Here is an 18,749-nt window from a genome sequence, read left to right on the forward strand (position 1 = left end):
CCTGCATCATCTCAATCTAAGTGAGATCAACATCATCCCAGCCATGGCCCCTCCACTGATGCCTCCTTCCACTGGGTGGTGTATGAGAATGTTCATGTTCACATTCCTCCTCTCTATGCTCTGAATGATGGGAATCTCCATGATGAGATCCCTCTTTTTTATCATGATCCTATTGGCACCCCTCAACATGAAGGTCCAATCGAACAATAATTTTCTCAAGCACTGGCATCAATGCTCCCATGGCATTTTGATTAGCATTAACCTATTCTCCCTCTCCTTCCTGCCATCTCTCCTCATGGTGTTCATTTCCATAGTTACCACTACGAGTACCACCACGGCCACCAAGTCTACATGTAGGAGGCATCACTATGGGAACAACAAGATAATGTTAGAAAAATTGGATCACAAGCATAAGAGTCAAAACCAAGAACGACAAGATATCAAAATAAAAACATAATATAATAGTACACAATAGAAAACAAAACCATAGTGGAAGCATAACATAGAGATTCCAATATTGCAACATGGGCTCTGATACTAGATGTAATTCCCCACCTAGAGATCCTTGGAAACAAGGATGAAATAAAAACAAGATTTTAAAAAAAAAGAAAAAAAGAAAACAAGTGTAAGTGCACATGACAACAATGTACACAGATCATAAAGATTGCAATAGAGGACTACCAATAACCAACCACCAAAGATCTCCAAGTGTCACCACTGACCAAAACAAAAATAAGAAAACATAAGAGATCAACCAAGCTAAAAGACAAATGATGACTCTTGAAATTTTGCTAAATCTGAAATCTTGAAGTTGTGAAATTTCCTAGAATCTTTATCTTAGCCCGTAGAGGTCTAGAACCTATCTCAAAAGACTCATCGCATATATTAAAATATATCTTAAGTATAAGGAATTAAATACATGTCATACTTAAGATATATTTTAATATATATCTTAAGTATAAGGAATTAAATATATGTCATACTTAAACGATATATTTTAAACCCCTTAGGAAATCTATTTTGAACTAGAATGGTGTAAAACCCAAAAGGGTGTCCAAAACAACTTTCTAACTTTTCTCTGACAAGCCTAAATAGCCCCTATTTTCTACACAAAGCCTACAGAGTGCTAGTTTTCACATGAAGGAGTGTAACATGCACGTGGAGAAGTGCATTTTCATGTGAGGAAGTGTTTGGTCAACCAACCAAGACACCCTAGAACTGGTGTAGGGTTTTACACAAGGAAGTGCCCAACCATGCGAAGAAACACAATACACCACACAAGGACTTGCATCCTCACACAAGAAAGTATACTCTTGCACAAGATCTCAAATTAGCATGCAAGAACAAAAAGTAGTAAAAAGCTAAGGAAACTACGAAACAAAGTTCCTCCACACCAGGGAGTACCGAATCCACATTTCAAGGAAAGAACACTTGAATCATAATTGAAAGAAAAAAATTGGAAGAAAAGTCTAACCATCTAATGAAATAGTGAAGGAAAGAACAAAAAGGAAACATCACAGTGAACTAAAAAGATCTCAGTTAAACAAAAATAACATTGCAATGAGAAAAATTACCAAACTAAGTATGTGGTTCCTCCCAACTATCAATGACATCATAAGACCATCATGGGCCCTAGCCATCCCCCATTTCTAACATTCCAAGCCATCAACCAAATTGTTGGTACTATCATAATAGGGGCGTCACTACTAAACCTTCTATAACAAAAGAATAAGGAAATCTAACATGTTAGAATAAAGCAAAAGATAATCCTACAAGTAGATAAAATCACCTATCACATGCTACTAAGGAAATGCGTCAAATCTAACATCATCTAAACATGATATAAAAGCATCCTAATGAAAGCATAAATCACAAGAAAGCATACTCTGGAACTTGAAGTACCATGTAAAAATATCCAGCAATAGTCACACTAGAACAAAAGACCATCTCTATACACTGGTCCCTAGCAGTGGTGTAGGGAGCTATGCCTCCCAACCACAACACACACAAAACAATATCCATAGCTAACACACATACCAGATAGTATGATTATTTAATCCAAGACATAGACAATGCATAAACTATAGGTCCTGGTCAGACATCATAATAGGTTGCTAAGTAGGGGCTAACATCATGGAGAGTCACTTGGCATCAACAAGCCCAAGCTTGGATCATGTGTTTCAACTCCTCAATGAAGGGCCCCACACACACATTTTATTATCTCAAGTTTTATTACCACCCAATGTTTTATTTAATTATCACTTGCTTAAAACTTCTTCATGCCAACCTTATGGGACAAGGTCACCAGGCTGCAAGATAGAAGCCCCATCCATATGCTACCCTACCCTACCAATTCTCATCCAATGATGAGTGCTCGTAGGCATGAAAATTCTAAACCCAACCCCAATGATCATAACTTCTAAAAGTACTATGGAATGTCAAGACCTGCAAGTCCTTTGACAATTGTATGCACATGTACTCATGCATTGCACACCACCATCATTAAGATCATAATACAAGAATTGGATGAGAACACAAAGCAGAAAGTCACTCAACCAAAAAACATAATCAAGAGCATGGATGTAACATGTATCCCAATGCAACATAAAAGTGCAATAAAGGTCCAATCAATATCCAAATAGATACTCTAGGTCTATGACCCAACTCATGCCAAGAAAACCCAAGAAAATAGGGTGGCACACAAAATGAGGTAAAAATTCCAAATTTTGGAAAAAATTTGAAATTAAAACCCATTTGGTCTTTGGGTGCAAAAACCCCAAAAATCTAAAAATAAATAAAATTGGACACTGAATGCAAAAATAGCCAACATAATAGCTCAAAATCCTAAACCCCATCCCAAAACAGGAAAAATGTTCATACTCAACCAACTGAGCAAAACCAGCAAATAGAAATAGGGGGAACACTAGTTCTTAGCCTCCTAACATACTACTACAAGAAACACAAGCTAAAACAGGGGAAAAGAAATAAAATAGGAAGACCCTACCTTACCGCAAAAGGGTAGAAACCAAAACCCTTGCAATAAAATAAATAACCCACCAAATTTGTTGAAAGTGACAGCAAAACATTAACTCCTCAAGCCGGATCCAATGAGACTGACCTCGCAAAAAACCCATGCTAATAGCTCACAAAATGAATAGAATTTGAATCCTCCAGTAGAGGATTCTCAAAAAGCTCTAAAAAATTTTATTTCAAAAAGTGGGAAGTGAATAATGAATTCACTTTTTCAATACTTATTCACTTTTCAAGTGAATAGCCGATTAGGGCAAATAGCCAATTATAGCAGCTAGACTCCAAATTAACCAAATGAAAATAGTTTATTCTCTATAATGGAAATTCACTTAAGGAAAAGCTGCCAAAAACTAAATCCAAAAAGATTTAATGCCTAAAAACCCAAAATCATAGAAAATCACTTAACACTTTCATGATAATTCGAACTTCTAAATGCACAGACACGTTTACTGGTCTAATCAAATAATGTAGATGAGTTTGAATTTACTAATCACTGAAAAGTTTTAATTGAAACAATTAAAATAAGGATACATCAACCATATAGGGATGATGTTGGTAAAATATAAACAATTGAATCACTAACTCCATGTGCCACAACTAGGGATATAATTCCTGCACACTAAAATACATGATCAAGTGGAATTACATATAATATAATAATTGAAGAAACATGTATTAAAATATCTATTTAATCCATTTACATCACTCATGTTCACAGAAAGCGTAAAGATACAAGAATGAAGTAAATAACCATAGCATAAATTTCATCTCATAACATAAACAATAAATATGTTCACTAGACCATATAACCAAATATCCTCGTAGATCTACTATCATCTCAAAATAGCGTGAAGATGCAAATATGATAAACTGAATAGCATTGTAGTAAAGCATTTATGGTACTAAATCAAAGTATAACATCTAACACTTGGATCATCATAAGGTACACAATAAGAGTAAAAAGTATCTCTCAAATCAAAATAAATAAGGTACAGACTGCAAACATGAGAGGCACTACATCTTTGGACCCTACAAACATAAATCATGTTTTTAAATGGGTTAAACGGGACCATAGGGTAACCTATGACCTATTTTGACCCATTAAATGATAACATTTGTTCCTAAGGCTCCTAGGACCATTAGGAAAATACACTAGTACATCTGAGGCCATTTTTTGATCATTATTGGTTGAAATTTTGACCCATTTTTCGACCAAAATTTGACCAAAGTTGACCAATCCATTGGTCAGAATTTTTCTGGTCAAAATTTCGACCAACCTTCTTGTTGGTCAAATTTTTGACCAATGCTTTGCTCAAAAAACTGCCATTGCCATTATGCAAGTTTTGTCAAAAATTGGTCCAAATTTTGACCAATAAAGGTAGAAATTTCAACCAATGAAGGTCAAAAATTTTGACCTTTAAAGGTAGAAATTTTGACCAATGAAGGTTGAAAATTTTTACCTTTAAAGGTAGAAATTTCGACCAATGAAGGTCAAAAATTTTGACCTTTAAAGGTAGAAATTTCTACCAATGAAGGTCAAAAATTTTGACCTTTAAAGGTAGAAATTTCTACCAACGCTTGGGTGTAATTTATTTTTTAGGCATTCTATAAAACAGTTCACATGCCTTGCGTATGATATGAGATTTTGCATGCATCCTGCACTCTCTCATCCGGTTGATGATGGATTACAGAGAGTGATCTGAAACGATGACGCTAAAAAACACACAATCAAATCCAAAATGAACTTGCATTACAAATGGATTGTGTAAATCTGATATTGTTGATTTTGCATGCCTGTCTACCAGGACAATCACAACTTAAAACATATATAACATATATGTTTTAAGTTGTGATTGTCCTGGTAGACATGTGTGCAAAATCAACAATATCAGATTTCAAAAATCCATTTGTAATGCAAGTTCATTTTGGATTTGATTGTGTGTTTTTTAGCGTCATCGTTTCAGATTACTCTCCGTAATCCATCATCAACCGGATGAGAGAGTGCAGGATGCATGCAAAATCTCATATCATACGCAAGGCATGTGAACTGTTTTATAGAATGCTTGAAAAATATTGACAATAACTAATATGCTTCTTCATTAATATGCCCGATACAATAAGAAAACTTGGCAACTATGCACAGCAAGTTATACGCTAAAAGGAAATCATTTAGGAGATACAGAATTTGAACAACCATATGTTAAGATTCTACAATTTGTATCACTTTCCTAAGTCTGACAGTTGAGAATAAGTTCATCATCCTCCCTACAATATGTTCCAATGGCCTACACATCCACAAAAGTTCTAACGTCTTGAATTTGTAGAATATGAATTGTTTGGTAGCGAATGGAAATGATTGACGATAAATCATCATATAAAAAGACTCCCATGTGAAGCATGAATAGGAAAGGAAGTGAATATGGGTGATAGGGAAGAGAATTCAATAATAGAGGCTCTTAACTTTAGTTACAGTCATGATATAGGTGATGCACAACTGCCTCTTGGATTAACATTCCATCCCACTGATGAAGAGCTCATAACACATTATCTCATTAGAAAGGTTTTAGACAACAATTTCACAGGAAGGGTCGTCGCTGAAGTGGACTTCAACAAGTGTGAGCCTTAAGGAGGGTTCAATTCCCTCCTTTATTATTCACTATGCATTCTAAACGTAACAAAAATTAGTCTAGATTAAATCACTTAAGTTCCGTAGCAACATGGGCATTACAGTAGAGGATCTGAGCTCCCAATTGGCAAGGTGATCCCAAATCCAAGCTCTGAGCTCGATGATAAGAGAGGCCATCAGTACTCTAACATGCATCTTTGGAGGGATAAATCAGGCCCTAATTCAATTAATTTCAAGCAAGTCAAATCCTAGTCGAATGAGTGCTTTAATTGGGACCCATGGCCCTAAATCTAAGTTTGCATTAAACTTATAGCTGCTTCTATCAACCATATGGGCCTAAATTTTTGAGCCATCTCCTCTGGTTGCTTGCAATGCAACAAGACTTCACACAATATTTGTAAGTGGAACTTTCTTGAGATCCCCTTTACAACTTAAAACACTAATTTCTAATAGTAGGTTGTTGCAACAATGTGTCTACTAATCAACTATCCAATGAAAGTAAAATAGGATTCTATTATGTTAAGACAAAATTCAAGCTGGTTGCACATAAAATAATCTATAATTTAAAAGAGCATCACAATACCTAAGGAAAATTATATTCCTACCAATTTCCTATGAGTGAGCTCAGCTGCAGCTTTCACACTACCAAGATGATGAATATTTGAGACAAATTGCATAGTAATAACTCTTCCTTTTGCAGAAGCAATCTTTCTCAATAATGCTTTGGCAACATCTATTTCACTGGTAGTTCTTCTAGGTGAAACAATGTTTGTGGAGTAGCTCATCATCTGACAACAAAACAAATTTCAGCAAGGAGCATAATCTAACAACTATCAAGTTCATTTGATAGTCCAAGCACTCTGATGGACCATAGAGAAGCTGATCAATTCCTGAGCATGGAAAATTCCTCCAAACTCAAGGCTCAAACTAAAGAAATGGTCAGTTGTCTATGTGAATACCATCAAGACATATATATTCTTGACTTGGCCCTTCATCATGACAAAAAAGAGTGACCTTTCATATTTTCAAGTTGAAATGAAGAGACACCCACAAAAGGAAAACTCTATATACTATAACATGAACACGTAAAAGTTGATACAATAATAGACTAGTCTGACTTTTAGTGAGCCTTCTTCAGATGAGCAGCTATGGGATTATCTTAGTAGTTTATATCCTAAGGGGTATAATTATTTTCTTCCCCTAAATCCATGAAGAGAAGGAGAAGAAGATAATTAGATGCCAAGAGATTATACAGTAAAGCATTGATATCCATCAATGCTAGATTGCAATGGGCTATATTTGATGCCCCCCTTCAGAAATGAAATTTAGTAATAAAATAGAAATAATTAACAAACATACTAATTAATCTATATAGTTTTGATTACTAAGGATTGGTTATTCTCCAAAAGATACGATTGGGAAGAAGTGTGTCTTAAAGAATGGTTGCATCTATTTGGAGAGAGGTATTTCAAGGAAATTAAGATATAAAGATGATGGGAGGAGGGATGTACATTTATAATAGATAAATATGATTAACACATAGTTATAAATAGATAATTTTCACAGCAAGAGATTATATAACTCATACTCTTCAAGAAAGAGGTGAGAAAGAGAACGAATCATCTACAATGTTGGTAAGCACTGTGTGACTGTAAATTATGCTATTAAAAATCTAAGTTAGATAGGGATTTATATAATATTATTATTTATACTATTATGTACCTCTGAGTTAAAAAATTGATTTACATAATATTATTATATCAAAATTCTATTAGGGATAGGGAATCCCTACATTATCTAAGATATATAAATGTAGCAATAGAAGTAATGCTAAAATCTTTATTGTTACTTAAGTGATGAAGAAGGAAGGCTAATACAACTCAAGGATGCCAGTATAAATCCAAAAAGGATAGTTCCCAAGATAGGGCAGGGATCAGCAAGCCTAAGCACCTTGCAGGCATAGTTCCCAAGATAGGATAAGGGCTTGGCTCTGTAAACTTAAAGGCAATCTATCAAGTTCTCTCTGAGAGCCTTGAATTGTATTCAAAGCTCCTCTTTCCTTATAGAAAAGTAATAGTGGATCAAGCTTAGCAACAAGAAATATAGATAGCATGTGAAACTAAATTACTTAATACATAATACAAATAGATAATTGTCCCTACGTATACCCTACGTTTATGGAAATCAATGCATTTTCTTGTTGATTCAACTTAGGATATAAGAATTGAGATTAATTAGAATAATAATTGAACTTAAATTACAAGGGAACATTACACTACAGAAGCTCTACTTTCTTGACAAGGCAGAAGATTGGCAACTGCACTTAACTCGGTGCTTTTCTTCTGAATTGTAACGGAAGATTTTCCTTATATTCTTGTTTTAAAATTTTACTAAATTATGGTCTTTAATTCTTGCCTTTCATTTCTCTTGCTAGAGTTAAGTTTATATACATGTGTGTCTAGTAGGTTTGTACCATTTAGTATTATTATTTTAGTCTCTCTTATGTCATAGATTAGGATTTTCTAGTCTATCCAAATGGAATCTATCTCAAAAGGAAAGTTTAAGCTCTATTATTTGCAACTTATCTCAATTTTTCATTTAATGCTTTTTTGGGATAAAAAAAGCATGAGTTTTTTTCATTTAGTCTCCGAGCATGCACATGACTATGTTATTTAAGGGTAAGGCTCCAATAGAAACTCACTGAATATTACAAAAGAACACAAACAATATACAATAGACCATCTACTCATGTTGTTTCTGCATTTAAAGAATGCTTCAATTTTTTTGTCAAGTACAAAAGTATGTTTACCCTAAAATAAAATCAGAAGCACTAACTAAAAAAAAGAGTTAAGGCCTCAAATATTTAATAAACTCTAAGTACCTTAAATCAGCCATTTCTTGTACTTTTGCTCCATCATTATGCAAATCATAGAAATGAAGCTTTGATCCTGAGCTCCTCTTACTCATTATCCTCCCTAAAATATAAAAACAATTTATAATAATACCCAGGGAAATCTTCTATGGAGATTGGCAGTGACAATAACAAAAGAAAGAATCACAAAGATGAGAAATGCAACTCCACCAACTAGCTAGAGACACTTGTACACTATCAAGATGTTCCCCTTTGCTTATTTTTTGGTACTCTCTTATGAAATCAGGAACTAAAAGAGTGATAGCAAACTTGTGTGGATAAGGATTCAATCCACTGCTTTTCAATGTGGCCAAAGCTTTCAATCTATTTTTGTGATATTGTTGCATAGGAAAAAGTAGTTTGGTAAGTAATTCTTGCTTCTGTAAAAATCAATGAAGATACTCCCCTAAAATCTTTCAGAAGCATTCATAGAGGTAATCATGTTAACTCTTCTCCATGGAAATACTTGGGTTGATTGCTTAATTTCATCATTTTCTTTTTCCTTCAAGTAGTTATTCTCCACCAAGATTCATAGGTTGTGAAAGATATTGTGCAGCTCTTTCAACACTTCATCATGTTGCTTGTTTAATCTGATCAATTTCATCTTCCCTTCATGAAATTCATTCTCCACAAATATTGTAAAGCTTACAATATATATTGTACAACTTGTTCAATAGTAAGCCACTTCAGCTATCAAGTAAGAGAAGATGATATAAGATTTGTATGTTCAATCATAGTAAAAGGATATAGACCCTGTGTGTCATGTTTTCCTCAAATTGTGGAATGGGTTACACAAGTTAAGAAGCAAAGAATAAAATGTTCTGGTTGCTTCCTAGTATTTTATGTGTATATGTTGTATACTAGTGTTTTCACAGTGCTTTGTAAGTAGACACAATTAATATTACTTTTAGAGTTTGAAACAAACTGTAGGATCCATATTCTCCTCTTCGTGGTCTAGGGCTTGATGCTTATGTACATTTGCACTCTGGGCAACTGCAGCCTACATTAACAATGCAAGAGCATCTTAAAATTGGAATAGCTATAAAAAAATTCTAGAATAGTCTTACCAAAAAAAAAAACCTTTAAAAAATAGAGATAGACAATAATCAAATCAATGGAGAAATGAAAATAAAGAATAAAGAATAAATGACTTTTATCAATGGAGAAAAAATTATTTTGCAATGGGATGGAAATTCAATATGCAAAGTTGCAGCTTGCTTCTTCTTTCACAGCCCAGGCACATCCTATCTTAAATAAGAGACCCTTCTTCTATAATTCAATGATTTCTCTCCATGTACCTTACTATTTTTCCAAGCTCTATAATCTTGAGTTTTAATTTCATGACCAATACAGGAATTTTAAAAAATTGATAAATCTGTAACCCTAATTTATAATGTCAAGAATCAAGCCAGACCTTATATACTATGGCACAAAATTTATAGCTGGAACATTTAATATTAATTCCATGACTAAACCTTGCAAATGGCTATGTATATGCCATGAATTGTATTGTATTAGATTATTAATTAACAGAGAATTCCCTGTTAGAGTGTGGATGTAGGAAAGATTTTGCCAAATCACAATAAATACTGTGTTCTTGTAATCTATCTTTTTTGTTTATGTTTTACTCCATTTCTTTACTCACTTTAATACTTATAGTTAGAAGAGGTAAAACTTGGAAATGCATGTCAACCTATAACTAATCTCAACAATAAACTAGAATATGAGTTTTGTATATGAAGAAAGAAGATAACTTACAAGGGTTGCATGAAAGAAGATCTAGATGAAACCTATCCCATGGAATGCTGGATATGTAAATTTATTGTACATTGTTATTCATTTTAATAGCCTATGATGATTTTAGAGGTCCTACATGTAGAATTTTCTACTCATGCTAAATCTGAAATTTAAAGAATGATCTTGCTGAAAGATAAAAGCAAAAAATTACAGAAATAGAAGAAAAATAGAGCTAGTTAAAAATGAAATTCTATTATTCATTCATTTGTGTATCAATTACAAAATGTGAGCATTATGCAAAACCAATCACCCCATAGAATAGGAAATCACAGTCAAATACCCAACAATAATTGACACATATAAGTTTTATCTCCAACTAACATAATGCAGTATGGAAATACTCCAATTTCACTATCCAAAGTAGAAGTAAACTAGAAGTTAATATTTAGAGAAGTATGAGCTGTTAGTTTGAATTAATCACCAACATCCCTCCACATGATGAAGCTGGATACAACCATTTATCATGTGGGATTCGCACCCACTACATACCATGTTGATAATCCAAGCCTACACAGATGAAGGGTCAAAGGGCTTGAGGGACTTCAATTGCAATGTTAATGATGTTTTGATGCTGCATTCTTCTATAGCCTATATTCAATTCTCTATTCACAACAACACATGAAGAAATCAAATTAGAATATGAAGAGTTTGATACCATAAGCCAAATAATTTGAGAAAATGGAGTCATGGTAGTTCATTCTTCAACATCATCACTACTTGTAACTTTCAATAAGTTGTGTACCACGATAGCCATACTTTTATTGTCCTCATCCATGCATGTTGGAAATCAAAATATGAAGGGTCCATTTCTAACGTGGACATGAGAAAGCTAATGGACTAAGAGTTAAAGGTAATGATCAAGAGTACTTGCATAACCTATAAAACTAGCCAAATTGCTAACCAAAAAAAAACTTAAATCATCTAGAGTTTGGACATTTTTGGTAAGTTATACATTTGGTTTAGGATCAGTGAACGGGTATCTGTATATAGCATTTGGAGCTCAACCATATAACATATAAAAAACTATAAATACATATATATTAGACTAAAAACAGGAATAAAGTTCCAATAACCATATAACATGTAAATGATAAACAAAAAAACCATTAAATTACATCTTCAATTTACTGTGTCAAAATCAAATGTCACAATAAAACATTTTTTTATTTTAATTAAAAGAGTTCATTTGCAGCATAAAGGGACAATTAAACTATTCACTGGAGGAGGAAAAATCAAAGAATCTCACCAAATTAATCCTAAGTGAGCTAAACTACTAATCAATGCATATCTAATGTCAAAAACTTTTAGTGGGCTATTAGAAGCCAAAATAAGACACTATTAATATGACAAAATATTGAGTTGATTTTTTCCTTTGGCAGTAAGCTACGACAGCAAGTCTGGACAGATGTTGGCAGGGGTTCATACGTGGTTCCAGGAAATTGCATCCTACTACACCAAACCAATTTGTAATTGTATACATGGAATTATTTGACCCATTCTAAGGATTGTAATCTATTAGGGTGTCCAATGCATTCTTGTCTAACTTTTGAAAAGGAGTTCTATCTATGTTGCAAATCATTCCCATTTTGGGTATATATAGATATTTTAAGGATATGATTTCTATGAAAGTAAAACAGTTTCCCATTGAAACCACATCTTTGATGGTAGTGACTCTCTTGTTTTTTTCACTGCCAGAGGGCCAAATGGCCCATGCACTCCAATTCTCCATTGTTTGGATAATAATAGTAGGAAGCACCCAATGCAATTGCAAAAATCTCAAAGATGCCCGGTAACCAGTTCATCAAATATCAATAATATCAAATAGATTGTGGGCTGGTGTCAAGTTATTGGACTTTAAAATTACAAATTTAATTCACTGGGATAATAGATCAAATATATTTCCGGTCATGATTGGTACATGAATTATCTTTTGGTTGATATTCTTGGTTCGATGCACGTATTACTCAGTCAATGCCCAATTTTGCTCAAATTTGACTCATTTAAATTTCTAGAAGAGGAACAGAGCATTGGCTAAGCCTTTGTTGGAGCTGCATATGGGCATCCAAAACAATTTTCTAAATAGATTGCACTCAATTCAGATGATTACCCAAATAACCAAAGTCCAAGCATGCAACTCAAGCTTTTGTGTCCAACTCTAAAATGTAACTAAATTTAATTTTGTAGGAAATCCTTAAACATCTCTTGAATAATACCTAGTTTTTAAATGTCTCTTGAATAATACCTAGTTTTTAAAAAATCAAATGGAAATGTTCTTTAAAAATCAATTGCATAGTATTGAATGAATTTGACTTTAAAACTACTGAAAGCAATCTCACACTGACATTGAGAGTTAAATCAACCAAGAAAACATTGACAATCTATATTGATATCGATTCTTGTGTTTGTTTAGATTAATAGAAGGAATCACTTTGAAAAGTTCCTAGCCCATATATAAAAGGTATTTTGATGTTTCTTGTTTGAAAGTTGAAACAAAATCGATTAGTATAAATTGATCGTAATTTTAAATATTTTTAGATATTTTAATTTCAGCTATATTTTAGATTCTCTTAGCATTTAATCACTGATCTTCCAATCTTTGTGCAAGCAAGTTAATATGTTTGAATCAGTATCCTTCTAGTGTGATGTCCATATCTACTTTAGGACCAGAAGCCTTCTAATACAGAGCTTAGATTTCTGACCGACTAAACACTTTGTAGCATAACTTTCAGTATTGATATAGGAGGGTTAATGGATAAAATGTATTTAGATAATTATGCTTTTGGACCAGAACCCTTCTAATATAAGGCTCAAATTTTAGTCTGTAGTTAAAATTCTTCTTCCCATTGAACGGTAGATTGGACAAGCAACGAGGCATGTAATAAAAATGTATAGAAACAAGAAAAAGACTCTAAAAGTAGACATACAGGATCGTACGTCTTCTCAAGGACAAGGTCTAAAGCTGCATCATTGACTGCCAGAGCAATTCCCCTCTTTACAAGGCGTACAGCTACATCTTTTATCTGCAATCTATCGACTTTCCTCAATTCCTCTTTTATGAGAGGATCAAAAATAATTATCTCATCTAGTCTATTTAATATCTCTGGCCTAAAGTGTTTTCTGACCTGCAATAAAGTTAAAAGATAATTCAACACAACACCTCCTTTTTTTAGGATCATAGATATCTCCATGACAACTAGATCAGGATGACTGAGTACAAGAAACCACAAGATGCCATAACTCAACTACATTTACTTGTTGCATTACTCTCTTTTTAGCAACATGGATGGATAGGCATCTAGAGAGTCCTGCAAGCAAGTACTCTGCTCTGAGGTTTGATGTCAAGATAATGACTGTGTTAGAGAAGTTAACTGTCCAACCATGCCCATCTGTCAATCGACCATCATCAAGCATCTAAAGCAAGGTGTTTAATATAGATACATGTGCCTTCTTAACTTCATCAAATAGAACAACACTATATGGCTGTCTTCTAACTACTTCAGTTAGTTTTCCACCTTCTTCATAACCAACATATCTAGAATTAATGATTAAAATTCAGCTGAAATATTAGCTACTTTTAGTTAGTATATTAATATAAAAATAAAGAAAAATTCTTTGGAATAAGAACAATTTGAAAGAAGCATAATACACTATACATACCCAGGTGGAGCCCCAATGAGCCTATAAACCGAATGCTACTCCATGTATTCAGACATATCAATTTGGACTAGGAGGTTTTCATCATCAAATAGTTGTTCTGTAAGAGCCTTTGCAAGCTCTGTTTTTCCAACTCTAGTGGGTCCCAAGAATAGGAAAGATCTAGTAAGTTGTTGTGGTCTCCCGAGTCCTACCCTTGATCTTAGCATAGCATCTGCAACTGTGTTAACTGCTTTCTCTTGCCCAACAACTCTTTTATGCAAACTTTTGGCAAGGTCTAATAGCCACTCATCATTTTGGCCAAGTCTGGTAACAGGAATGCCAGTCCATCGACTCACCACCTGCATGCATCAGTAATTTATATTAATAGCCCTACAATTGTGCAGTAAAGGTACTATCACTAAAATTTACTTTTAGTTTTCTACATTGCATACAAATCATAAACCATCACCATTGTAAGTCCACCCTGAATTTAAACTCATAGCCTATATTTACAAGTGCTAAAAGTATCAATAAAATAAGTGTTAAGAATAATTCAGAGCATCCACATTAGACACACCTCTGCAATTTGATCAGGTCCTACAACTTATGTTAACATTAAATTTCCTTGAACATTAGTTTCATGTCGAGCAATTGATATATCTATCTCTTGAAGAATCCCATATCTTAGATCTGCAACTCTTGCCAGATCCATCCTATGTTGTGCCTCCTGGAGAGTATACAACAATTCTTCATGCTTCTGCTTCAGCTGACAAATTCCATCCACTCTCTCTTTTTCTTTCTAGTGTTTCATTTTAAGAGGGTGCAGCTTATCTCTCAAATCATTAAGCTCATTTTGAACCTGTGGAATTTGAAAAATAAGAATAGTACGTTATCCTACAGAAATCCCTTGCATACCACAGTAATCTTCTCTTTCTATGTGTGTATACAATGCTCATGCAAGATAGAAAAACAATCTTTTTAAAAGAAAGGTAGATCTCCATATTAACCTCCACGAGCCAAGCCTTGCTTGCTCTATCTTTCTCCTTTTCAAGAGCATGGAGCTCAATTTATAATTGAATTCATTTCCTTTCAAGTGCATCAATTTCTTCAGGTTGACTATCTTATTGCACTCTCACATTTGCACATGCCTCATCAATCATATCAATTGCTTTGTCAAGAAGATTCTGGTCTGTTCATAGTCCAAATAGATTTTAGTCTTTCTTCAAAGTCACCCCTGTACGTTGTTCCAGAAACTAGGGCTCCCATATCCAATTCTATCAATCTAAATTCCAGCAAATTACTGCAACATTCTAAAGAAATTTTATGAATGTCAAAGTGCAAATTCATGAAGTCCCAAACCAACTGCAATTTAATGCCAGCCCCTATCCCAATACTACTGAAATATTCCCTAGCATCAATATTTCATTATATGTTAGCTTACAAAGGCAAAACTAGTTTACAAGGACATTGCCAATCTTTAACTAGAATGCACAAGGAATCATGCTGACCAGATATCTAGAGCTTAGAATAGCTTATGCAAGTTGCTTTAGTGTTATTAATTTCAGCTTGTAGTACTATATAAGGGGGCATAGTGTTGCATCATTTGAACTGTCAAATGCTAATTTAGAAAGAGGTGTGCCATGTAGAACAATGTAACATATATATTGCCACCGAAGAAAAATTCAAATGTAAAGTTTGAACAATAATATAACTGATATAAAATAGATTATGAAATCCTTCTGCAAGTACTAATGTATGCTTACTACTATCTATCCTATAGGAAGCCCTAGGGTATATAAAATAAAAATAAAAAGACCAGTATAAATGTCAAATGTTCCTCTCTTATTAAACTTTTTCTTTACTTCAGAATTGCTAAAAATAAGAACCTGTTTAGCAGAAAACAACTTGCCTTGGCACATCTCCTCTAACAATCCTTTGAGCCAGTCCCTCCACCACAACAGTCTTTCCAACACCAGCCTCTCCAATTAGCACTGGATTGTTCTTCATCCTCTGACACAGAATTCTGATGATTCTCTTGGTCTCTTCATCTTTGCCAATAACTGGGTCGATCTTCCCAACTAGTTCCACCAGGTCGTGCCCATAGATCTTCAGAGCCTGGAAGTATGTATGACCAAAGGTAGTCTCTGACTTCTTTCCTTCTACCCTTAGCTTCTCAATTTTAGATTTAACACCCAAAGCACTCACGCCCGCTTCTTCAAAGTTGTCCACAATCTATGAATCCTCCAATAATCCTAGAATAAGATGATCTACAGCCAAATGAGAATCTCCTTTCTTCTTTTGTCTCAATTGTGTGTGCCTAATGCATTTGATTAAAGCAATGCTGGGGGGATTTTCTTGTGGAGTAGGGTTATGAGAATCGGGATATATCTTATAGCATAATACTAAATTTAAATTTTTTGGATGAAACCCCAATCTACCTACAATATCCAATGATTTAGAAATTCTAAATTATTACATCATAATGAATTTAACTTTGTATAAAATGCATCGACTGCAAAAAAATAAATATCAATACTATTTTAACAAATCAAGCCCCAGTTAGCCCATAGCTCACATCGTGCAATGTAGCTCTTTCCCAACAAATGTAAACCCTACCCTGATGCTATTTTCTCTAGAACTAAATGATAACAAAAAAAAAGTGAAATAAATTCAAGATCAATGCACCCATCAGAGCAGATATCTGGTCAAATAGCTCTGGTTCTTCAACTCCCGCGCGCATTGAAGCTGAATAGAATCAATGAAATGGGTGGCATTTGCCCTTTTTACATATTAAGCTCGTGTTGGTCAAAATTTTGACCAACACGGGCATAGATTTAAAAATAGCCATATTTTCCCTTTCCATACCGACCAATTTAATAAATGGTCAAAAATTTTGGTCAAAAAATGACCTCAAATGTACTAGTGATATATCATGTATTTGAATGAGTCAAAAGGGTTCATAGAGTACCTTATGACCCCTCTTGAGATATTTCATGAAAACATATGTCTTTCAAGGTTCTAGGACCCCTAGGGACATATTAGAATCATTTATATGGGTTGAAAGGGGTCGACACATTTCATTACAACATGTCTCTAGGAGTCCTAGGACACCTAGGGACATATTATACTCATTTATATGGGTCAAAAGGGGTAATAGGATAACCTATAACATCTTTCAACACATTTCATTAAAACATGTGTCTTTAGGCATCCCAAGACCCCAAGGGACATATTATAATCATTTATATGGGTCGAAAGGGATCATAGGATAACCTATGACCCCTATCAACACATTTCATTACAACATATGTCTCTAGGGTTCCAAGGACCCATAGGGACATATTATAATCATTTATATAGGTCAAAAGGGGTCATAGGATAACCTATGACCCCTTTGGACATATTTCATGACAACATATGTCTCTAGGTGTCCCAAGACCCCTAGGGATATATTATAATCCTTTATATGGATCAAAAGGAGTCATAGGATAACCATATGACCCCTTTCGACATGTTTCATGACAACACATGTCCTTAGGGGTCCCTAGACTCTTAGAGACATGTTATAATCATTTATAGGGGTCAAAAGAGGTAATAAGAAAACCTATGATGCCTTTTGACACATTTCTTTACAACATATGCCTCTAGGGGTCCTACAACCCCTAGAAACATATTATAATCATTTATATGGATCGAAAGGGGTCATAGGACAACCTATGATCCCTTTCAACACATTGCATGATATCATATGTCTCTAGGGGTCCTAGGACCCCTAGGGACATATTATAATCATTTATCTGGGTCAAAAGGGGTCATGGTACAACCTATGACCACTTTTGACACATTTCATTACAACATATGTCTTTAGGGGTCCTAGGACACCTAGGGACATATTATAATCATTTATATGGGTTGAAAGAGATAATAGGATAACCTATGACCACTTTCATCATATTTTATTACAATATGTCTCTAGGGGTTCCAAGACCACTAGGGACAAATTATAATCATTTGTATGGTTCATAAGGGGTCATAAGGGATCTTTAGGAGCCGAGTTGCTAACAACGACCGAGTTAATAGTTGATGCCGACCTATGAAATATCAATAGGAGCCGAATAAAGTAAAACATAATGGGAGCCGAGTTATGACGAAACCTTTCAAGAATCGAGTAGATAGTTGGTAGTGTACTAAGCATTTATTACTCTATTTTGAAGGGTACATAAATCTAATTTTTGATCATTTTCTCACCATTCGAACAAGAAGCAAAGTCAAAAAAGGAGCGAAGAAGATCAAGAACAGCTCAGAAGCCATTTGTAAAATATTTCAACAGCAATTCAAGACAAATTTTGTCGATTTAAGGTATTTTACTTAAGTGTCGAGCTACGTAGGACTTATAAACTTGTTTAAATTATAAACCCTAGTTTGGCAAACAATGGCATCTGGATCAGGAACCACCAAGGGTTTAGAGAGTCATGAAGTTTAGTTGGTCAGTAATGAAGTAAAATACCCTAAATTTAAGCCCATTCTAGAAGTAGCATACAAGAATGATCCTACAAGAGCATTATCAGTTATTCCGGATAAGGTTGTTATGGTACAAGATGTTCACAGATGTTACAATTGCAAAATTGGTTCCATAGGAGACTTAGAAATTCATAATGCATATGATAAACTGTGTGAAAACAAAGTACTGAAAAATGAGTTTTCAATAGTAGAGAGAAAAGGATTGACCAAAACCCTAGCATTTTTGAC

General features: G+C 34.2%; 1 pseudogene; it reads right to left on the reverse strand.

Annotated features, from left to right (window-relative positions):
• Window positions 1-6,249: 6,249 nt before the first annotated feature.
• On the reverse strand, window positions 6,250-16,740 carry LOC149530639 (chaperone protein ClpB1-like; annotated as a pseudogene).
• Between the last annotated feature and the right edge of the window lie 2,009 nt (window positions 16,741-18,749).

The sequence above is a fragment of the Cupressus sempervirens genome, chromosome 11, assembly GCF_028749045.1.
Source record: "Cupressus sempervirens isolate cs-2001-9-10 chromosome 11, ASM2874904v1, whole genome shotgun sequence".
NCBI lineage: Eukaryota > Viridiplantae > Streptophyta > Pinopsida > Cupressales > Cupressaceae > Cupressus > Cupressus sempervirens.